General features: G+C 44.3%; 2 non-coding genes across 2 annotated transcripts; one reads left to right on the top strand and one right to left on the bottom strand.

Annotated features, from left to right (window-relative positions):
• Positions 1–20,721: 20,721 nt before the first annotated feature.
• On the bottom strand, positions 20,722–20,798 carry Trnas-cga (transfer RNA serine (anticodon CGA)). The gene has a single exon. It is a non-coding gene; the product is annotated as a tRNA-Ser (tRNA).
• Positions 20,799–21,126: 328 nt separating this feature from the next.
• On the top strand, positions 21,127–21,203 carry Trnas-cga (transfer RNA serine (anticodon CGA)). Its single transcript has one exon. It is a non-coding gene; the product is annotated as a tRNA-Ser (tRNA).
• The last annotated feature ends 2,291 nt before the right edge of the window (positions 21,204–23,494 follow it).

Here is a 23,494-nt window from a genome sequence, read left to right as displayed (position 1 = left end):
AGAACCGATAGAGGTACTCAGGGTACCCTCCGCCACACACCGTCAGGTGGCTTGCGGAGTATGGATGTGGATGTAGATGTAGAATTTATAAGATACGGGAAACAATAAGTTACAACGTAAAGGCATCCTTATTCTCTTACTAAGGTAAAGACGAGATATCAAGGGGAGGTTAATAGGGGTGTCTTTGCGATCGTAATACACTCGTATTGATTGAACGTACCGGTATCAAATCTAGCATGCACACATTTGAATTGCTTCGTTATCTTCCTTTAATCCGACCTTCTGGGGTTTCCAAACTCTCGAGGAGTACTAAAGAACGAGTAGCGCTAGTGTTCTGTATGAACTCTGCATTAGAGATCAGGTACATTTTCGTGTCTTGAGCTGATAATTTAAGGAATGAGGAGGTTCTGCGCAGAATCGGAGAGGAAAGGAACATACGGGAAACACTGACAAGAAGAAGGGACAGGGTGTAGCATATCTGTTAAGACATCGGGCAATTACTTGCATGGTATTAGAGGGAGCCGTAGAGGGTAAAACCCGTAGAGGAAGACAGACATTAAAATATAATCATTAGAAAATTGAGGACGTAAAGTGCTACTTTCAGATGAAGAGGTTGAGAGGAAATCGTAGCGAGCCGCATCAAACTAGTCAGATGACTGTTGACTATTCACATTTTCTACTACCGACCTTGCGTGCTCTTAGCAACCTTGGGTTAGATTTCCTCGTTTGTTTGCATATTTTAAATGAGGTAGAATAACTACCCTAGGAAAAAAATACGCATGCAATTCCTACTTCAGTAATAATTATAATAATATAATAATTTTACAACGCTACATAATAAATTTTGGCCATTTGGCGCACAGATATATGTTCATCTGGAATCCAGAAAGCACGTGCTACTGGTCCACTATATTATGCTACATCGCTACATCACAGATTTTGTGATTTACAATCGTAGACCGTACTGTACTGTATAACACTACAAGCGCTACACTGCTCCACTTGGTACCAGAACGGAGCTAGACTTCCTCTTTTGCCTGGATAGCTAGACTCTGGCGCGCTGGGGCACAACTCGGGATTCGCTCAGGATTCCAAAGTGAACAGATCGGGAGTTTGCTGCCAGGACTCAGGAAATCCTTCCAGGTCACCTGAGAGACCCGTCTCCTACCTGTCTGCAGGAGGTTGTTATAGGTGGATGTGCTGACGTGGCGGTTGTCGTTGTCAGATGTATGGCGTCTTCTCGGTTGTCCGCCTGTGAAGAAATTCAGCTCGTGCGATCGCTCCTTATTCCCTTGTATACTGTAGATAATTTTAATATTAAAGACGCTTCTCTCCTGGCAAACTCCTCGACGATGGGGTCCGCGATACCGACTGCTCCACATCCACAGTTGTCTGTGGGACGATGGCTACTCTGTAGTAAGAAAGGCGTGTATGACGGAAGGCACGCTCGAGAATGCACTACTAGAGTGACATGTAAAAATCTGAAGTAAATCGGTTAATTACTTTTCGAGACAACTTTTCCCCTTTATATAGGCCGTATCCAAAAGAATCATTCGATTTGGCACGTCTGTATTTCTGAAACTAATAAACATATACAATGAATTTCGTTTTTTGATGAACGGAAAACACAAAAAGCTTTTTCATACCTTTTCATAGGTTTCAATACGCTCCCCTTGACATGCACGGCATACGTCAACGAGATATTCAAATTGTTCCTACACTGCAGCGAGAATTTCTTGAGTTAGAGCTTCCACAGTTGATGTTATGTGGTGTCTCAGGTCATTCATTGTTGTTCGTAATGGAGGCATATAAACAGGGTCTTTTATAAACCTCCACAAGAAATAATCACATACAGTCAGGTCCGGTGACCTTGCAGGCCAGTAATGTAAGGCTGAATCATTTGGTCCAGTGCGACCATCCATTGATTTAAAAATTCCCGCACTTCCAGATGCCAGTGTGGCGGTGCTCCATACTGTTTGTAAATGAAGTCGTTCGAATGAGTCTCCAACTGTGGGAAAATAAAGTTCTCCAGCTTATCGAGATGTGTGTTTCCTCTTACTACAGTGTTCCCGGCAATCAACGACCCACTTTTTCCCATGAAACTATACAGAACACATTGAATTTTGGAGAGTCCCTCTCATGTTGCACAACTTCATGTGGTTGTTCTGTACCCCATATTCTCACATTATGACGGTTCACCTTTCCTTTTAAATGGAATGTTACCTCATCACTAAACACTAAGCGTGGAAGAAAACTGCCATCCTCCAACTTGCCAAGAACGAAATTGCAGAACTCCACACTTTGTTGAATGTCACCATTAGGAAGAGATTGCAGTAGCTGAATTTTGTATTATTTCACGTGTAAACGTCGACCACCACAGACCAGACGGACATCGGGGGGCACATTGAGCTGTCGAGCTGCACGGCGAACGGATTTCTGCGGACTCCATGTGAAAGTATGGCGGATGCGTTCGACGTGTGTGTCAGACAGTCCGGGACGCCCAGCGATTTGCCTTAGCACAAAAAACCTGTTTCTCGGAATTGATCATGCCACCGTCTAATGCTCTGTGCATTAGGTGGATCCACACCGTACCTAGTACGAAAGTTCACGCTGAACAGTTATTGCTGACCTGCACTGCGCAAAACGTAGAATACAAAACGCTTTCTGTTGTCCGGACACAATTTTTACTAGAACTGAAGTGAGCGCTCACTGCTGCTACTTAGCGGGAACCATGCAAAACTCAAGAGTTTGCTCTTTCCAACAGTACGTTCACGCACATATCTCAGATAACACAATAGTTATGATTTTTATAAACCGGATGATTCTTTTTGATACACCCTTGTAAGATGTGTATATTTCTATTGTCTATTGTCAAACCACAGTTTATGAAAGATGTTTATATTTTATTAGTAGGATTAAGTAGGAATAATTAATATTTGTCATGTTGGAAATAAATGTGGTAGCAGGGAATGTCTGCACCAAAGTCTTGATATAATTTTAAAAAGGGCGAGAGGGACCACATATGGATACATTTTAAGAAAAGAGCGGGAAAGAGCGCGCATTGATCCCTTTTGTAATGGTAGCAGGGATTGTCTGCACCAGGAAGCAGTTTTCGGGAGAGACGGCACTTTAGCGTTCGTAGGAAGTTAGTAGTAAGCGAGAAGTGAAGCGAGTCGGTACCAGGTCTGAAGTGAGAGGTTGAGAGGAGCGGTGTGCCTGCCAGCCACCAGTTATGATTTACAAGAGATTATAAACGGATGTACAGAGACATCAGCTAACTATTATCATAAGAGGAACTAATATTATTGAATTATTTTTTTGAGAAACTCAAGACTACTGAAGGTATGTTTGCGCAATGCTAGTACTAAGATTATTGTAAAAAGTAAGTCCCATTCGAACGTTTGTGAAATCATTTCATTGAGAATATAATTAATTTTTGTCAGAAATATTGCATTCCTGATTATAATCCATCCCAAAAACCATCAAAAAGTCTGCAAAATTTTATTGTTCTCAAGAAAAAGTTTAACAATGGTTAAAATGGCTCTGAGTACTATGGGACTTAACTTCTAAGCTCATCAGTCCGCTAGAACTTAGAATTACTTAAACCTTACTAACCTAAGGACATCACTCACATCCATGCCCGAGGCAGGATTCGAACCTGCAACCGTAGCGGTCGCGCGGTCTGAAGCGCCTAGAACCGATCGGCCAGTTTAACTATGAATTACCTAACTTCAGTCAAATTAATTAAAGAATAACATCAGCTTTGCTATTAAAGAATAGCGTCAGCTTTGGTAATAAATACAGCCACTTATTATGACAGCCCACCAGCATCTAATAAAGTATAGTAAAACAGAGTAAGTATATTCATGTCGCAGTTCGATGTAGCAGTCAGATGGCGATCTAGTAACAGTAAAAAAAGGTATGGAACAGTTTTGGGTTATTGCAGGTAACGCCTGAGGGCCACGACGACGACACATTTTATGTTTCGTCGAAATAATCAGAAAATAACTTTTAATAAGTAGCAATTAAATTTGTATGCGAAGATTGAGAAAGAGAATAAATTTCAAAGGGAAGATTTCATTTGTTATTATTAAACAAAAGATAGAAATCCTAAGGGAAGATTTCACCCTGTATATTACATACACATTTATGTGTTATGTACATTAAAATATGTAACCTCTACGTAGCCTCTCATTAGGCGAACAGTGCAGTGCAGGGGACATACACGACAGCTCTACGGGGGTGGGGGGCGCTATTCTGAGCCTGACGGCCGGGGTTCGACGACCGGCGCCGGCCGTGGGTCGGTGACTCCGTCGGCCGGCTAGACGCGGGACCGGCGGCGGCGTCTGGCGGCGGCCTATGCTAACGCGCCGCCATTCTGCTGCCTGCCGGCCAGATTTACGGCCCACAGCTGAGCCAGCGGCGGCCGCGACCTGCCCAACATGGGCGCGCGCCTAGCAGCCGCCGCCGCCGCCAGCGCCGCACTCTGCCCGTCCTCTTCATAGACCTATTACTCACATGTGGAACAACAACGCGCACTCGCATCACCTTTCTACACACGGTTATTCAGGAACAATAAGTGTGTGTCTACCGATATACGTACTGGCTGAAGTAGAGCTGTGAGGACGGGGCGTGAGGCGTGTTTCGGTAGCTCAGATGGATGCTAGCACGGTAGCACAGCGCGTGTTCGGTCACAGGGTTAGCTGCCCTCTGTAATAAAAAAAACTGAGTGAATGGATCAACGTTGAACTTGAATAAGCGTCATGAGACGTCCGCCCCGAACAAATACAACGACCGATAGTGAACAAAATGAGATCAACTAAAAAAAAAAAGTTGGTAGAGCACTTGTTCGCAATCGGCAAAGGTCCCGAGTTGGAGTCTCGGTCCCGCACACAATTTTAATCTGCCAGGAAGTTTCATATCAGCGCACACTCCGCTTCAGAGTGAAAATCTCTTTCACACTCCGCAAGCCACTACACTCCATGGCAGAGGGTGCCTACTAGCGTGTTCCAGTGCCACTCCATTCGCGTACTGAGCGACGGCCTTTGTGCCCTCGTATGCTCTCTAATTTTTGTTTCATTTGTTCATTCATCCAGTGATAATCGCACAATGATATAGGGTCTGTCATCATATTTCAATGTAAATAAGTAGCTTTAACATACACACACACATTTTTTCTTTATTGTTATTTCATCCCCCCCTCACTCCGTATGTGCGCGTGGTGTGCTATCGGCTGTACAATATTTCGTTCTTCAGCCGAGAACATTGTTAAAAATATAACAAAAATGAAAAAAAATTGAAACTGATTTACTTTCTGAAATTGAAAATCGATGACAGCCAGGCAAAAAAAAAAACGAAAATATTTAATTTTAAAAACCTATCACAGAATGGCGAAATTATTTTAAGATAAAGCACTGGACCACTGCACTTTCACTTGAAATCTGAAGGATATCCACTGGGAGGGTAGAATTTCTGGAGGGGAGAATATGTTCCATGTGGTTAAGGGATGTGGGTAGAAGAAGTTCAGGTCTATTGTGTAGGTAAGCAATGGAGATGAAGGTTCAAATGGTTCAAATGGCTCTGAGCACTATGGGACTTAACATCTGAGGTCATCAGACCCCTATAATTAGAACTACTCAAACCTAACTGACGTAAGGACATCACACACATCCGTGACCGAGGCAGGATTCGAACCTTCGACGTAGCAGCACCGCGGTTCGGGACTGAAGCGCATAGAACCGCTCGAACACAGCGGCCGACGGACATGAAGGAAGGTGTTGGGGTCGATAGAGGGAAGACGGATGCAGGAGGAGTCTGGTGTGTGGCTAGGGTAGTGGTAACAACACGAAAGAAATGGGGATGGATGGGGAGGGAAAGTGGAGGGGACCCTGATGTAGAGTGGGATAGCTGGGGAAGGGTAAGACCTAGTAGAGGGGGTAGATATCAGGGAGCGCCTCATTGTCTTGTGGAAGGAGTTGGTTGGGATAGGATATGGATCGTATGTAGGTGAAGGGACACGGGACGTCTTTGTGAAGCCCCAGCACCACACTAGTGTTTCTTTTTTTTTTGGGGGGGGGGGGGGGTAATAGGATTATTGGAATCTAGTTTGCAGTTGGTATAGAAGTGCAGAGGAGTTAGATGTGGGTGAGGAAGGGTGCCAGTTTGATAAGATGGTAGAACACCCACGTGGGGGAGGTAAACGGATGCAGAAAGGGAGGTGGCGGAGTACATGGCTTTCGAGGATTTGGAGGAATATAAGGAACTTTGGTGAGGCAGGGGTCGATGGTGGTGGTGGTAAGCTCCTATGAGACCAAACTGCTCAGGTCATCGGTCCCTTGGCTTACACACTACTTAATCTAACGCTAAGGACAACACACACATCCATGTTCGAGGGAGGACTCAAACCTCCGATGAGGGAAGCATCGCCGGCCGCTGTGGCCGAGCGGTTCTAGGCGCTTCAGTCTGGAACCGCGCGACCGCTACGGTCGCAGGTTCGAATCCTGCCTCGGGCATGGATGTGTGTGATGTCCTTAGGTTAATTAGATTTAAGTAGTTCTAAGTTCTAGGGGACTGATGGCCTCAGATGTTAAGTCCCATAGTGCTCAGAACAATTTGAACCATTTTTGGGGGAAGCTGCGCGAACCGTGGCAAGGCGACTCAGACCATGGAACATTTGTATTGCAGAGGATGGTTCGGATTAGGGTTTTGTGGGTGTGGAGAATAGTGGACGGGTGTAATCCACAAGTTCAGCCTGTTAGTACTTTTAGCAGTGTTCGTCTATCGGGGGCTTTTTGTTGGATGGTTAGTAGGTGAGGTTTCCACATTAGTTGCCGGTCGATGGTTAGTCAAGATATTTTAGTGTATGAGTTAACTGGACAGGACGGTTGTAATTGGTAAGGTAAACATCGTGGGGACGGACTGTGTCACTGATTTGTCCTATATTTATTGTCCGGGTTTTGGAGAGGTTGATCTTGAGGAGCCATTGCTTACAACAGACAACAGAAGATAAACTATCTGAAGTGTATTTGAGGGGATCGTGTGGAGTAGAGGGTGAGGAAAGCGGTGTCATTAGCATACTGAATGAGGTGGTCTAGTGGAGGTGGTTAGGGCGTATCAAGAGTGTAGAAGCGATGAGAGAGAAAGCCGCCTTGGGGACTCCTGCAGTGGCATGGAAGGGATGGGAAATGGTATTGTGGATGGGTGATAAGGTAAGAAGCATACAATGAGGCGGACAAAGCTCATTGGAAGTACATATGTCTGGAGTCTAAAAAGGAGAGAAAAAGGCCGTACATGATCATAGGATACCTCTAGGTCGAGGAAGACACAAATGCCGGATTTACGGGAAATGAGCTGATGAAATATGAGATGGGGCATCAGTGGAGAAATTAAGATGGTAGCCACATTGCTTAATGGGAAGGAGACGGCGTTGGTGAAAGTGTTGTTCGATACGTCAGGAAAGGATGGACCGAGGTGAGGCAGAAGGGACAGTAGGATGAGGTATCAGTAGCAGGTTTCTGTGGCTTCAAAGTAAGTAGGATTTTGGAGGTTTTTCATAGCTGAGGATAGTAATCTCCTGAGAGGTTGAAAGGAGTCTGCTGAGGTACACTTGTATGTGGCACCCGAATATTAAAAGAGTATTAATGTACACCAGACTGAACCTATGACATTATAAGCGATATATGTCTCTGATAGTCTTTATAAAGCCAATCCCTGACTGCACGACCGCAGAGCCAGAGATACTGTTTGTGGTCTGAGATTGTAGTGTTGGAGTAAGAGAGCACTGGGCGCACAGTTGTAGGTCGCTGTCTGTGAGCGAAATACGATGGAGAAGGCAGTTTTTGTGGTGTGCTCTCTGAAGCGACCAAGTGTTAGATTAATTTAGGTATGTCAATACTGTTGAATATGGAAGCAGAAGTCTTCATACAACCAGGGTAAAAATATTAAATAATTATGATTTTGTTTTCCCAGCGCGTTAGTGCAGATGAGTCGGCTGATAATTAGTAATTGTTGAGTAACCCCAGAATGTACGTAAACTGATTTTATAAAAAGGCTAGTTAGATATTTCACTTTTGTAATGCTTATAAGATTTGTTAACAAAGTAAATGTAATTTGACGATTTGCGTTTATGCTGGACTAGTGAGGCTAGATAATAGTTGCTGTAAAAAAATAAAATTGGTTGTGGGTCAACTAATAAATATTACATATTCCTTTTTTTAACAATGTAACTTCAGTTGTCAAATGCTTTTTGAAAAGACAAACTTATGTTGCAATACAATTTTGCCAAAAAAAATAACATGTCACTAATGCACCATAATCAATACCGCCCCCTGTCCAGATCATATATTTTTCAAAGAAGTTGTTTCTCAGCCATAAGAATTTAACGTGCATTTCAAGTGTTATGGCCAGCATTGCACAGTGTTGAGCGTGTAGTTAGCATACTCATATTTTTTATGAGAGAGACCAGAATGTACACTATGTGATCAAAAGCATCCGGACACCTCAAAAAATACGTTTCTCATATTAGGCGCATTGTGCTACCATCTAATGCCTCGTACTCCATATCAGCGACATCAGTAGTCATTAGACATCTTGAGAGAGCAGAATGGGGCGCTCCTCTGAACTCATGGACTTCGAACGTGGTTAGGTGATTGGGTGTCGCCGCGGTGGCCGAGCGCTTCTAAGCGCTTCAGTCCGGAACCGTGCGACTGCTACTGTCGCAGGTTCGAATCGTGCCTCGAGCATGGATGTGTGTGATTTCCTTACGTTAGTTAACTTCAAGTAGTTCTAAGTTCTAGGGGACGGATGACCTCTGATGTTAAGTCCTATAGGGCTCAGAGCCATTTGAACCTCTGATTGGGTGTCACTTGTGTCATACGTCTGTACGTGAGATCTCCACATTCCTAAACATCCCTAGGTCCTCTCTTTCCGGTGTGATAGTGAAGTGGAAACATGAAGGGACACGTACAGCACAACAGTGTACGGGCCGACCTCATCTGTTGACTGACACAGACCGCCGACAATTGAAGAGGGTCGTAATATGTAATAGGCAGACAGCCATCGAGAACATTACACAGGAATTCCAAACTGCATTAGGATTTACAGTAAGTACTATAACAGTTATGGGGGAGGTGAGAAAATTTGGATTTCGTGGCCGAGTGGCTGCAAATAAACCACAAATGACGCCAGTAAAAGCCAGACGACGCCTCGCTTGGTGTAAGGAGCGTAAACTTTGGACGATTGAACAGCGGAGAAACGTTGTGTGTAGTGACAAATCACGGTACACAATGTGGCTACCCGATGGCGGGGTTTGAGTATGGCAAATGCCAGGTGAACGTCATCTGCCAGCGTGTGTAGTTGTTCAAATGTGTGTGAAATCTTATGGGACTTAACTGCTAAGGTCATCAGTCCCTAAGCTTACACACTACTTAACCTAAATTGTCCTAAGGACAAACACACACACCCATGCCCGAGGGAGGACTCGAACCTCCGCCGGGACCAGCCAGCGTGTGTAGTGGCAAAACTAAAATCAGAAGTGGTGGTGTTACAATGTGGTCGTGTTTTCCATGGAAGGGGCTTGGACCCCTTGTTGTTTTGCGTGGCACTATCACAGCACAGGCCGGCCTACTTTGACGTTTTGCGCACTTTCTTGCTTATCACTGTTGAAGAGCAATTCGGGGATGGCGATTGCATCTTTCAACACGATCGAGCACTTGTTCATAATGCACGGCCTGTGGCGGAATTGTAAGACGACAATAATATCCCTGTAATGGACTGGGCTGCACAGACGCCTGAGTCCTAAAGAACACCTTTGGGACGTTTTGCAACGCCGACTTCGTGCCAGGTCTCACCAACCGATATTGATACGTCTCCTCAGCGCAGTACTTCTTCAAGAATGTACTGTCATTCCCCAAGAAACCTTCTAGCACCTGAATGAAAGTATGCCTGCGAGAGTTGAAGCTATCATCAAGGCTAAAGCTGGGCCAACACCAAATGGAATTACAGCATTACCGGAGGAGGGCGCCAGGAAGTTGCAAGTCATTTTCAGCCAGGTGTCCCGATACATAGTGTATCGCATTCCACCGTTACTACTTTAGAGGTAAGACAATTTAATTTATTTGTTATGTGCACAGGGACCAAAGTTATCACTTATAAGTGTTGAATAGGCGCAGAGGATTCAGTGCTTAAGGGGCTGAATATGTTTTCTCACTGACTGTATTTCATTATTGGTATTGGGAATTGCATTGCCCTATCAATGCGTACAAAGACAAAGTTTTGCTAACAATGACACAGAGTAAGCACACCACTTGCAGTTACAACACGCTACAATATAACTCGAGTTTAGTATCCATTCTACACTTCAGACAGTCATTCGACATAACCTAAAGAAATAATTTTTAAAGGACGTTACAAGGTTAGTGGTGTAAAGGGTTTCAAAGGTGAGTGGAAAGGAGAGGGTGCATTCTTTGCGGTGTTAGTAGGTAATGCAGACGTTACGTTACCAGGGGAAGTGTTGCATTTTCTGCGGGGATTTTTTATCTTGAGACAACGCAGTATCTCAAAAACTACAAACCGGATTAGAAAACGGGAAAATATGCGTTCAATATTTAAAAAAATGCTATCTGGTGATACCACTGTTGAGCCCCTTCGTAACTTTAAAATATGAACGTCCATTTTCATCGTAGAATCGGATTCTATAGAGAAAAAGGGTAACTTTTCTACATAACACCTATGTCATTCCGCGATAGATGGCGCTCTAGTCGAAAAATAACAAAGCTGAGTTCCAAAACGTTGTTAAATCTAGAAAAATGTGTTGGCTCAAAAATATAAACAAAGACGTGTGTGACAAACCGCTATGGCGTAAAGTCAGCGCCGGTTTGCGCTTGTTTTATAGACTGGCAGAAGGCCTTCGACAGAGTCAATTGGAATATATTGATGAACATCCTTAAGGAAATAGGAATCAACTGGAGAGATCGGAGACTTATAAGGAACTTGTACCTGTGACAAAGGGCAAAGGTACGACTGAACTATGGAGAAACGACCAGTGTGGAAATAGGAAGGTGAGTGAGACAAGGATGTTGTCTGTCGCCAAGTCTCTTCAGCCTGTATGGAGAAATGCTGGCGAGAGGAGCGCTGAAAGGATGCGGGAACTTCAAAGTAGGAGGACGTCTGATCAACACCATCAAGTATGCAGACGACCTGTTAGTGCAGAGACAGCTGCAACACATGATGAACAATTTGGTGGAAACGGGAAGAAAATACGGCATAGAAATCAACATCGAAAAATCAAAAGTGATGCTCATATCAAAACGCGAGAAACACTTGAAGATAACTGTTGACAATCGGGAACTGAAAAATGTGAATCAGTTCGAGTACCTGGGAAGTTTTATCACAAAGGATGGCCGCTGCACCAACGAAATACAAGCAAGTATCGCCATGGCCAAAGCTGCTTTCAACAAGAAGACGACTCTGCTGACCAGCAGGTTGAGTTTGACACTGAGGAAAACACTGATAAAGTGCTACATTTGGAGCATTGCACTGTATGGAGCAGAGAAATGGACCATGAGAAAGAAGGAGAAAAAATACTTAGAGAGCTTTGAAATGTGGTGCTGGAGGAGAATGGAAAACATCAAGTGGACAGATCGCATAAAAAATGACGATGTACTGCGAAGAGTAGGAGAGTACAGAAGTACAGTTCTCCAGAGAAAGGCCAACTGCATTGGACACGTACTTAGACACGAGGGACTGATACATGATGTTATCGAAGGGAAACTCAGAGGAAACGCAGGACGAGAAAGAAGAAGAATTCAACATCTGGACGACATGAAAGATGGAAGGAGATACAACAGACTGAAGGAAGAAGCTGAAGACAGGGAACAGAACAAAGAGGACGTTCTTGCGACGCAAGCGAAGCAATTGAGCTGCGATTTGTGCAGCATTCTGTATGAACCGAATATAATAGTTCATTTGCCCTAAGACTTACTGCATTTCTGTGACATTGCGAGGAACTACCACGTCACCTATGGCTAACAAATGTGACTGAAGAGGATGTACACCTTGACTCTTTTTCACATGACCAAGATACTGCAACTCAGGTTTTAAAAAAATCACACTTATCCAGTCTACACTTTAGTCCCGCATCAGATAACACACGAAAGGAAGCACGCAAATTTGCTATGTGTTCTTCAGGTTTACGATCTGTTATGTCAATATTGTCCAAATAGTCTGAACAGTTTGGAACTTGAACAGTCAGCTGTTCGAAATAACGTTGGAAAATGCCGGGTGCGGAAACATTGCCGAAAGGCAAACATAAATATTTGAACAAGCCCAAAGGGGTGTTCACAACACAAACGGTTTGAGCTTCTTCATGTAGTGGTATATGCGTACTCCAGGGGAGTACGCATATGCTACTACATGAAGAATCGTGGCTGGCAACCACGGGACCCCGAGCTGAGTCCTGGCATTGCTTCCACTTACTTATGCCAGGCTCCTCACTTTTATCTTTCCTGTTTGGCCATCCTCGGTCAACTCTTGTTTTTTCCGACCCTGACGCTATTACGTTTCGAGGGCTAGGCGTCTTTCTTTACCCGATCCTATACTTCCTCTGGTACCGGGTAACAGCGGGCACCAGTATCGAATTGATGCAAAGAGCAAATGATGCTTCAGATGGCTCAAGATCGAAGACTCATGGGCGAAACCGAGCATAGTCTGCGATGTGGAAAGGAAGTGGAAAGACTACCACATTATTATATTTCCTGAATGTTGGAAGACGGAGGATAATGATGGCGTATCCTGGAGTAATATATTCCGGAAATAAACTACTCCCCCGTTCGGATCTCCGTGTGGGGAGTATGTCAGGTGGTGTCATCAAAAGAGATGAACATTATAACATGGAACGTGAGAACACTTCAAAGGGCAGGAAAACTGGAAAACCTGAAGAGAGAAATAGACACATGTGAAGTGAACATAATGGGATTAAGTGAAGTAGGGTGGACAGATAGTGGTGCAACAGTATCAGATAATTACGCAATGTTTTATTCCGGTGGTAAAAGTCTTAAAGGTGGCGTAGCAATAGTGATGGGAAATGAATTAGTGCAAAGTGTGAATAAAGTCGTGCTTCATAGTGACCATTTAATTTTTTTGAAAATAAGTGCAAAACCAGTAGACATTCTGATAGTGCAAGTGTACATGCCAATATCAGATCACCATGACGAAGAAGCGGACAAAATCTATGATGAAATCATTCAGTCTGAAGGAAAAGGAAAAGTAAATACCATAACCATGGGTGACTGGAATAGTGTGGTTGGACAAGCCAATGAAGCAAACATTGTTGGACAATATGGATTAGGAAAAACAAACAACAGAGGAGGAATGCTTGTGGAATTCTGTCACCGAAATAATTTGGTGGTGATGAACACTTGGTTCAAGAAAACGAAGAGTGAACTGTACACATGGAAGAGCCCAAGAGACATAAACAGGTATCAGATAGACTATATACTCGTCAAACAGAGGTTTAGGGGCAGTGTGAAGGACGCCAAGACTATGCCGGCTGCCGACATCGACTCAGATCACAACCTTTTGGTTGCAGATATCAGCATAAGGCTGACGAAGATCCGACAGCATGGGAGGAGAAAACAGATATGGGATTGGAAAAGCTAAGAGAGGATAAGGTGACAGTAAGAGAATCGCTAGAGAAAAAATTTAATGAAGTCAGACACAAAAATACAACTGCAAGTGCGGAAGATCAGTGGCAAAATGTTTAAATGGTTTTGTTAAATACTCTGAAGAGTAAAGTTGGGAGGGAAACTAAGAACGAGAAAACCCTGGATCACCAATGAGATGCTGGACAATATGGAGGAAAGGGGGTAGTGTGAAAATGTTAATGAAGAGGAATACAGAAGACTTAACAACACTCAGGTGGGAAACAGACAAAGCGAAGGAAAAGTACTTAGAAGAAATGTGTGACGAAATAGAAAAACTACAAAGAAGAGGAAGGCACGACCTCATGTACCAGTAAAAGAAGGAACTGGGAGAAGGAGAGAACAAAAGTGTAAGGACGTTGGGAATAGAAGATTCTAGAGGACAAGTGGTTACTGAACAAGTGGAAGTGCTGAAAACATGGGAAGAATATATAAGGAAACTGTATGATACAGAACATCGCCCAGAGGACATCGACATAGAGCCAGAGGAAGCTATCGACGAAGATGAAAATGGGCCCAGTATATTGACAAGGATAGTAGAGAAGGCGATAAAGGACATGAAGAGTAGGAAACCTACAGGGGATGACGAAATACCAGAGGATTTCCTTAAAGAAATCGGAAATGAAAGTTTGAAAGTTCTGACACAACTCATAAACAACATCTATGAAACTGGAGAATGGCCTGAAGACTTTTTGGACTTCACAATGGTTACTCTTGAGAAGAAAAAGCAAGCCAAGAAGTGTAGTGATTATAGAACAACTAGTCTGATATCGCATGTGGCAAAGATCATTGCAAGAACACTAAATAGACGGTTGGCAAACAAAATTGAATAAGTGATGTGAGGAGACCAGTTTAGCTTCAGGAAAGGAAAAGGGACGTTTTGTCAGGACCTTCAACCAGGAGCTTTCCAAACTTCTCACGGCACACACCAGGGATCAAGCATTGCAACTGTTTCTCGCCTCATATCGTTCGCACCCACGAGATGGACCATCGCCGGCGGAATTGCTACACGGCAGACGACATCGGACACTGCTCCACCTGCTCCACCGTCCTCAGCACCTGGCGCCACAAGAAGGCCGCAAGTATCGCTTCGCGCAGCGTGATATTGTCTTTTACAGGGTTTTAGCGGCAGCAGGCGGTGGGCGAGAGACGCGTGCATGTATCTCATTTCAGGTCCAGACGGACTGCAGTGCCGACATCACAATCAAATTAGCGACTGTCATCTGCGCGGTAATGCTGCTGTATCTCTTACCCCAAATTCACGGATCCCGAGGACAGCACCAGCCGCCAGAGGGTTTCATCACAACACCGCGGGACGACCACATGGAGACAGAGCCTTCGCCTCTTCCGTTTCCTCTCGTTCTACTGATACAGCTGGACCCGCCCACACCGCAACAGCCGACGTCTTGGGCCCCCAGAGGTGGACACATACCCTCCTGGGCGTTTTCCAGGGGACATTTCAACCAGAGCAAAGGCCGTATTTCGGAGTAGGAGCGTAAGTCTGACGTCCCATGCAGCCAGTTTCCAGTCCATCAGAGCGTCCAAGCTCCAGCTTTCCCCCCCCCCCCTCCCCCTCCCAATATCGTGCTCCATATACGACGATGTTACTGCGTAAAGTCAGCGCCTGCACGGCAGTAGGAAATGACAGAGTAGGTAACTGACCTTCCTCGTGGACGACAACGCGACAGCAGTGGCCGCTATGTGAAGAGTACATATGCGCCGGGTCCGACTTGTGGCAAGTCACTTCGGTAGCACCGTCAACGTTAGCGACTTCATTAGCACTCTCCACTTAGCACACACTTGTGTTTGTCTATTCTGAAGAAGACTATTTTGAATTTAGCCTTTCGCTTGCGACACATATCAAAGTTAAGTAACTGTAATTGTCTTTTGTAATAAAACTCATCAATACGAACAGAGTATGCAGGATTCCTAGACACAACACAAACCACTGAGCGTTTTGTAGTTTTTTTCGATGTAGCAGTTTTGAAAGACTGATTGACTCACTCGTCCACTCACACTGCGTGTGCACGTCGTCTTTCACTTCTCAAATACGTTCCTTCACACTCTCACTGAGTTGTTGGTTGGGATGCGCACTGTTGCAGTAGGAGAGAGTATGCGGATGACAACCGAAGGGACCCTGCTGCAAAGAGAAATGCCACCTCGGACCATCACTTCTCGTAAGTCGAGCATAAGGGCAGGCGTCGGTCAGGGTGGTACCCAGAGCTGTCCGGAGCGCCTCCAGACACGTCTTCGCTGGTCATCGGGACTCCCCAGTAATCCTACTTTCTTTGGCATACCACTTCGTCTCCAAACCCACCTGCATCCAAATCCCTCGCAGAGGAAATGTTACAAGAATCTCACAACACTATGATCCTCTCACAAATCAAAACTGCACATCTTACCACCACCTTACCAAACTTGAAATCATTATTTTTATTCATGTTCACTTAACTTTATTCACTGAAGACCCAAAGAAATTGGTACACCTGCTTGTAGCGCCCTCGCGAGCACGCGAAAGTTCCGCAACACGTTGTGGCATGAACTCAGACTAATGTCTGAAGTAGTGCTGGAGATAACTGACACAATCAGTCCTGCAGGGCTGTTCATAAATTCGTAGGAGTACGAGGGAGTGGAGATTTCTTCTGAACAGCGCGGTGCAAGGCATACCAGATATGCTCAGTAATGTACACTCTCGTTAGTATTGTGGCGAGTGAAAAAGTTTAAACTTAGAAGAGTGTTTTGGAGCCATTCTGGACGTGTGAGCTGTCACTTTGTCCAGCTGGAATTGCCCAAGTCCGTCGGAATGCAGAATGGACATGAATGGATACAGGTGGTCAGACAGGATGCTTACGTACGTGCCACATGTCACAGTCGTATCTAGACGTGCCATTCACTCCAACTGCACACGCCCCACACCATTACAGAGCCTCGACCTACTTGAACAGCCCCTGTTGACATGCAGGTTCCATGGATTCATGAAATTGTCTCCATACCCGTACACGTCCATCCGCTCGATACAATTTGAAACGAGACTCGTCCGACCAGGCAACATGTTTCCAGTCATCAGCAATCCAATGTCGGTGTTGACGTGCCCAGGCGAAGCGTAAAGCTTTGTGTCGCGCAGTCATGAAGCATACACGAGTGGGCCTTCGGTTCCGAAAGCCCACATCGAAGATGTTTCGTTGATTGGTTCGCACGCTCTTCTGTCAGGTTGAACGATTCTCTTCAATCGTCGTTGATCCCGTTCTTGCAGGACTTTTTTGTGGGCGGAGCGATGTCAGAGATTTGATGTTTTACCGAATCCATGATATTCATGATACACTCGTGAAATGATCGTACGGGAAAATCCGATCGCTTCCTCGGAGATGATGTGTCTCATCTGTCGTGCGCCGACTATAACACCACGTTCAAGCCTACTTAAATCTTGATAACCTGCCATTGTAGCAGCAGTAACCGATCTAATAACTGCGCCAGACACTTGTTGTCTTGTATAGGCGTTGCCGACCGCAGCGCCGTATTCTTCCTGTTTATATATCTCTGTATTTGTATACGCATGCCTATAGCGGTTTCTTTGGCGCTTCAGTGTACGTAGGTGGTTTGTTCAATGTCTGAAGAGAGGTGGTATACGCATTTCGACCTCATTCCCTTCTTGGGTAGAGGCGGCCCCATTCTGTAAACTCTTCTTATCTCTCGATCACGTGACGGGCTTGGTTGACAGCTCCGATTTTTGCTCGTTCCCTGAGAGTTTCAAGTGCTGTGAGTGCCTTCTCGTGTTTATCTCCGTTATTCAAGTATATTATACCATATTTTGTGAGTGAAAGAATGTGTGTAGTTGAAACTTATACCCCTACCGGTTCAGTTAAGAAGATTCATGAAGTTGCTCATGAACAATTCCCGATCTCCAGTATTCTTTAAAAAATATCTGTTCGGAAGTTGGTGACAAAATGGTGGTCCAGTGGCGATGTCTCCAAATCCAAGCGATACTGTAAGTCTTCAGTTAGACTTGCGGAAGCTGTTACAAACATTTTGCTTGGAATTACTGCTAGTCCAAGAATATCTATTAGGTGGCTTGCGCAACAGACGAGTTTCTACCGTACAGTCCATGTACTAGGAACGTATCATGTGTTCAAGTATTATCTCCAGCTAATGCAGTAAAGAGGTATTGCGAGTGGTTGCTTACAAAGACTGTTGATGGTGAACTTGAACCGATGCCGTGTTTTAAGAACGACTAAGCTCAGTTTTTGACCGTTTGAATAGCCAGACTAATCGATAAGGACCCAAGGGGAACCTCCACATCGTGAATCAAATACCACTTCACAATTAAGAGAAACTGGACTTTGCTGCACAATTTCTGGTGTTTGAACTATCGGGCATGTGATCTTCGAATTCAATATGAGTTCTGGAGTTTAACATCAAATTTTCGAGGACGTCTATTCCCAATTACAGGAACACGGAACAGGGTACTACTGTTTTTTCGAACAACGCCTCGTCGGTCGCTGTTTCGTATAGGTGAAGCGCAACGAGGAAAGGTTTGAGCCCGTCTCGTTTCCCGGACCTGTCTGCTGTGGTATTTATCTAAGGAGATATTTAAAAGGAAACGTGTACGAAGATAATCCTGAAGCGATACACAAATTGAAGGAAAACATACGCTGGAGTACTGCAGCAACTGACGTTACAGTCTTTGTAAAGTCTTACTGAACGTAATTTCAGGAACACAAAAAATGCATAGAGATGCAGAGGAACATTTCCAATATGCGAGTGATACGTTTGCAACTGCGTTTGAACTGTGGAGTGGAAAGACTTCGAGCTGTGGGGGCATAATTTTACTAGCATTTATCCTTCGACGTAAATTTATTTGAAAATAAAAATTTCAAATAGACCCTTAAACAGTTTTACACGCACGATGTTGGTGAATTGATTTAATATTCTGATAATGAAAGAGAAATTAGAATAAGAACAATTGGAAATGTGCAAAATTTGCAGTAACACACGTTTTGCCTGTGACTACCATCACATAAACACTGCAGAATAAAAACACAAACGTTTAAAATCACTACACCACAGAGGTATCAGTTTAAGCAGCGTTACTGAGAATAGGTGAGAAGCTTAACATCAAAATTGGTGACCACGAAGCAGAGGAAGTGAGGGAATTCTGCTGCAGGTTGACTATATGAAATAGAATCGTCATCACTTCTGAACGGTTTGCGTTAGTACGCTCAAACTGCACGGTTGGCCTGAGGGCCTTATGGGAATTAGTATGCATAGGCATGGTTTGCTTTAGCGACGAAGCCCAGATGCATCTGGATGTGTTTGTCAGTAAGCAACATTGCCGCATTTGGGGGACTGAGAATCCGCATTTCGCGATAGAGAAGTCTCTTCACCCTCAGCGGGTGACTGTGTGCTGGGCAATGTTCAGTCACGGAATAATCGGTGTGATGTTCCTTGATGTCATGGTGACAACCGAACGGTACGTGAAGGTTTTGGAAGATGATTTCATCGCCATTGTCCAAAGTGACGCTCATTTGGACAAGATGTGGTTCATTCATGATGGAGCTCGACCCCACCGAAGCAGGAGAGTGTTTGATGTCCTGGAGGAGCACTTAAGGGACCATATTCTGGCTGAAGGGTACCAAGAGGTCACTGGCATGGGCCTCGACTGACCGCCATTTTCTCCGGATCTGAACACACCCGACGCCTTTCTTTGCGGGCTATGTTATAGACAAGGTGTACAGCAATAACCCCAAAACCATAGCTCAGCTGAAAACAGGCATTCAGGAGGTCAACGACAGCATCGACACTTCAGCGAGTCATGCATAATTTCGCTACTCGTCTGATCCACATCATCGTCAATGATGTCAGGCATGTCGAACATATCATATCCTAAATCCTAATATCTGTAGTGAGGTTTAAATGTTGTATAAAGTGTGGGCATGGCGTAAATTGAAATAATTTACGTTTTTTTCACAAAGTTAAATAATTGTCACTCTGTACCTCGAAGCAAAGTGACCCATGACAGACGGACAAGGAGGACATAAGAACCTGACAAGCACAAGTGAAGAGGGCACTGCTGACCAAAAGAAGTCTAATAGTATCAAAGATAGCCCATAATTTGAGGTAGAAATTTCTGAGAATGTGCGTTTGGAGTACAGCATCGTGTGGCAGTGAATCATGGTCTACTGTGAAAACCGGAACAGAGAATCTAAGCATTTGGGATGTGGTACTACAGAACAGTGTTGGAAATAAGATGGACTGTTAAGGCAAGGAATGAGGAGCTTCTCCGCAGAATCGGCCATTCTCTTTCAGTGACATTAGGCATTATCTCTCCCCCCCCCCCCCCCCCACTCCATCTGTGACGCCACCACCCTCACCCAAATTAAACCAACTTTAGCATCTAACTAAACGGTAGAGTGAAAGACTTTTCATAGAACACTTACTATTAAAATGATGAAGATGAATGATATTTAGTGAGTGTGTGTGTGTGTGTGTGTGTGTGTGTGTGTGTGTTTGTGTGTGTGTGTTGTGAGGGAGGGAGGGAGTTAGAATGGATGACGAAGAAATCCGAGTTGCATCGCAACCCACAACTCCTCATCAGAAAATGAAACTAACTATCAACAGTGAGGGTAGACACTTGTCACAAAACATACTTACGCTGTGGCACCGATGGCCCTAGCAGTCTGGTCCCTTCAATCCTTCAAACCAACCAACCAACCATACTTCCCCTGCATTACTCCTCTCTACTGCGGCACTTGCTTCACCTGCACACTGCAGCACAATTTAAAATCAAAGAAGTTCAGATACGTGCACTATACTTCTAACATTCTGCGTGGTGTCTGTCGCTCTATGTCGTGTCTCACTACCACTATCGCGCAACGAAGCTCTGAGCGTGTTTTTTAGGGAATTGACTAGTATGAACGTGGGACCTGTTGCTGGTAAGGAGACGCCAGACAACACATGACATCCAGAATGAGATTTTCACTCTGCAGCGGAGTGTGCGCTGATATGAAACTTCCTGACAGATTAAAACTGCGTGCCCGACCGAGACTCGAACTCGGGACCTTTGCCTTTCGCGGGCAAGTGCTCTACCAACTGAGCTACCGAAGCACGACTCACGCCCGGCACTCACAGCTTTACTTCTGCCAGTACCTCGTCTCCTAACTTTCCCGCGAAAGGCAAAGGTCCCGAGTTCGAGTCTCGGTCGGGCACGCAGTTTTAATCTGTCAGGAAGTTTCATATCAGCGCACACTCCGCTGCAGAGTGAAAATCTCATTCTGGAAACATCCCCCAGGCTGTGGCTAAGCCATGTCTCCGCAATATCCTTTCTTTCAGGAGTGCTAGTTCTGCAAGTTTCGCAGAAGAGCTTCTGTAAAGTTTGGAAGGTAGGAGACGGATACTGGCAGAAGTAAAGCTGTGAGTACCGGACGTGAGTCGTGCTTCGGTAGCTCAGTTGGTAGAGCACTTGCCCGCGAAAGGCAAAGGTCCCGAGTTCGAGTCTCGGTCGGGCACGCAGTTTTAATCTGTCAGGAAGTTTCAACACATGACATGTAGAGTTCAAAAGAGTTCAGTGAGACTAGCGATGATATAACCAAATACTTAATGATTTCAGCCTAAGCTCCACTGCACTCCCTGTAAAAGAATCTTAATACTAACTAAATTAATGGAAGGGGTTCAAGGCTTTCCTATTTTTAGTTAGCTGTTAAAATAACGTCGAAAAAGCAGTTATGTTTACCACTGGAAATTTTATTCTACTCACAAAACATTGTTTATAAATTGCACTACTGATAAAAGGAATTTTTTTAATACAGGATGATAAAACCAACTGCGTTCAACAAAAATGTAAACGAATATTCCCTGAATGGGTTTCCAAGTTATACAATGGATCGAAGGATGACCTATGCCATATCACATTTATAATCTAGGTTTAAATTAAGTTTCACAAAAGAGAAAACTATCAAAATGGTCTACAGTTACCCTCAATTATCTTTAATTACTTATCTAACTTGTTGTAAATTACAGTGGCTGATGTGGTTTCTCAATAATTATATAACAGAAAAATCATCGCGTTTGAGATTTTAACTTACGTAGCAAATGTGAATACCATGAGTTTTAATTGACGATCGACACTAGTATTGCGTAAAAAGGGGATGTAACAGATGAGACTTCTGCAGTTCTGAGTGAAGCCTTATGCGCTCAAAAAGCGGCATCGCGTTCGTTCATTACCTTGTCGGTGTTCGTGAGAGGGCGGCGACCGGCGCAGCTCCATACAGCTCGCCGTCTCTGAAGCAACTCCTCTCTAACCTCTCCTTACTACAACTTACCGAAGTTGGTTAAAAAAAAACTATCTGGCTGTATTTTCATCTGACCAATCAGGGTCTCAAGCTCCGACTACGAAAATTCTGTCTATCCAATGAGAAACGTTATTCTTTTTGTGGTGGGGCAATGTTTTTAAAGTTTGCAACGTAACAGAGACGCGAAAAAATCTCACACTAAAACGTGCAGCTGATGTGGCCCTTTTAGTGTTATCGTAAGATCTATGCTGTTCTTCTGGTGGGCTCTAGCTTTTAGCATGGGCTGGGGGATGGTCCTGGTAGTTACTTGGTGACATGAGTGTCCGTCCCTTATCGTAGGGCCTTCTAGCTTAACACGGTTCTGCTCTCGGCTTCTGTTCTCGTTTCTCCCCTCGAAACTGCGTCTGTCTCACGGTGGGAAGGTATGACATGCATTTAGGCATTCTTGTGTTAGTCTGTGGTATTCCATTTGCTCACTAATTACTCGTATTACTTTGGCTAATTCAATGTCACGATTTATTCGGAGCTATGTGACATACTACTGGATTTGCTTATCATGTCAGGGTTTTCATGGAAGGTGTTGGATTTGCCTGACACCTTACATACTTACTATTCGTAAATCACTTCAATGCCGGACTCCTTACTTCTGAAATGGTAAAAATTGAACGATTTCAGGCTGTTAATGTTTTGTGGCTAATCCCTCTAATAATAATAATACCGTGTACAGTACTGTAGTAGATCTTATGTAGTTAACTGCCGTGTCGTGCTGCCAGTTAATTCATTTACTGTTTCGAAGCGAGTAATGAAGAAATTTCTGGACTACTGCAGGTACTATCTACAACTTAGAGAAGAAATTTTCTTTAGATATTAAGAATTTGTTTCGTACATGTCTCACTTTTATCATCAGTGATGAACGAGACAAAGCACATCAGGGTGACAATTATTGAACTGTATGAAACACAACGTAAACTAGTTACAAACTATGGCGTGGACACACTTTTTTCAACACGTAAACATCACCTCAGATGTTCGGATATAGTTTATGACATGCAAGATATGCCTGCCATCATAGAAATTGTGACGGATAGCGAAATTCTGCAATGTCGGAGCACTGATGCTGTTGACGACCTCCTGAGTGGCTGTTTTCAGCTCAGCAGTGGTTTCAGGATTATTGCTGTACATCTTGTCTTTAAATATAGCCCACAAAAGGAGTCACACGAGTTCAGATGCGGAGAATATGGTGGCCAATCGAGGCCCATGCCACTGATCTCAGGATACCCGACAGCCAGAACGGGGCTCCAGAGTGCTCCTCCAGGACATCAAACACTGTCCTGCTTCGATGGGGTCGAGCTCCGACTTGAGTGAACCACATCTTGTCAAAATCGGGTCACTTTGGATAGTAGGGATGAAATCATCTTCCAAAACTACTTTCACGTACTGTTCGGTAGTCACCGTGCCATCAAGGAATATCGCATCCATTATTCCGTGACTGGACACTGCCACAAGACAGTC

The sequence above is a fragment of the Schistocerca gregaria genome, chromosome 3 (assembly GCF_023897955.1).
Source record: "Schistocerca gregaria isolate iqSchGreg1 chromosome 3, iqSchGreg1.2, whole genome shotgun sequence".
Classification (NCBI taxonomy): domain Eukaryota; kingdom Metazoa; phylum Arthropoda; class Insecta; order Orthoptera; family Acrididae; genus Schistocerca; species Schistocerca gregaria.
Note: the sequence above shows the minus strand (reverse complement) of the source record. Positions and strands in the feature narration are given on the sequence as shown.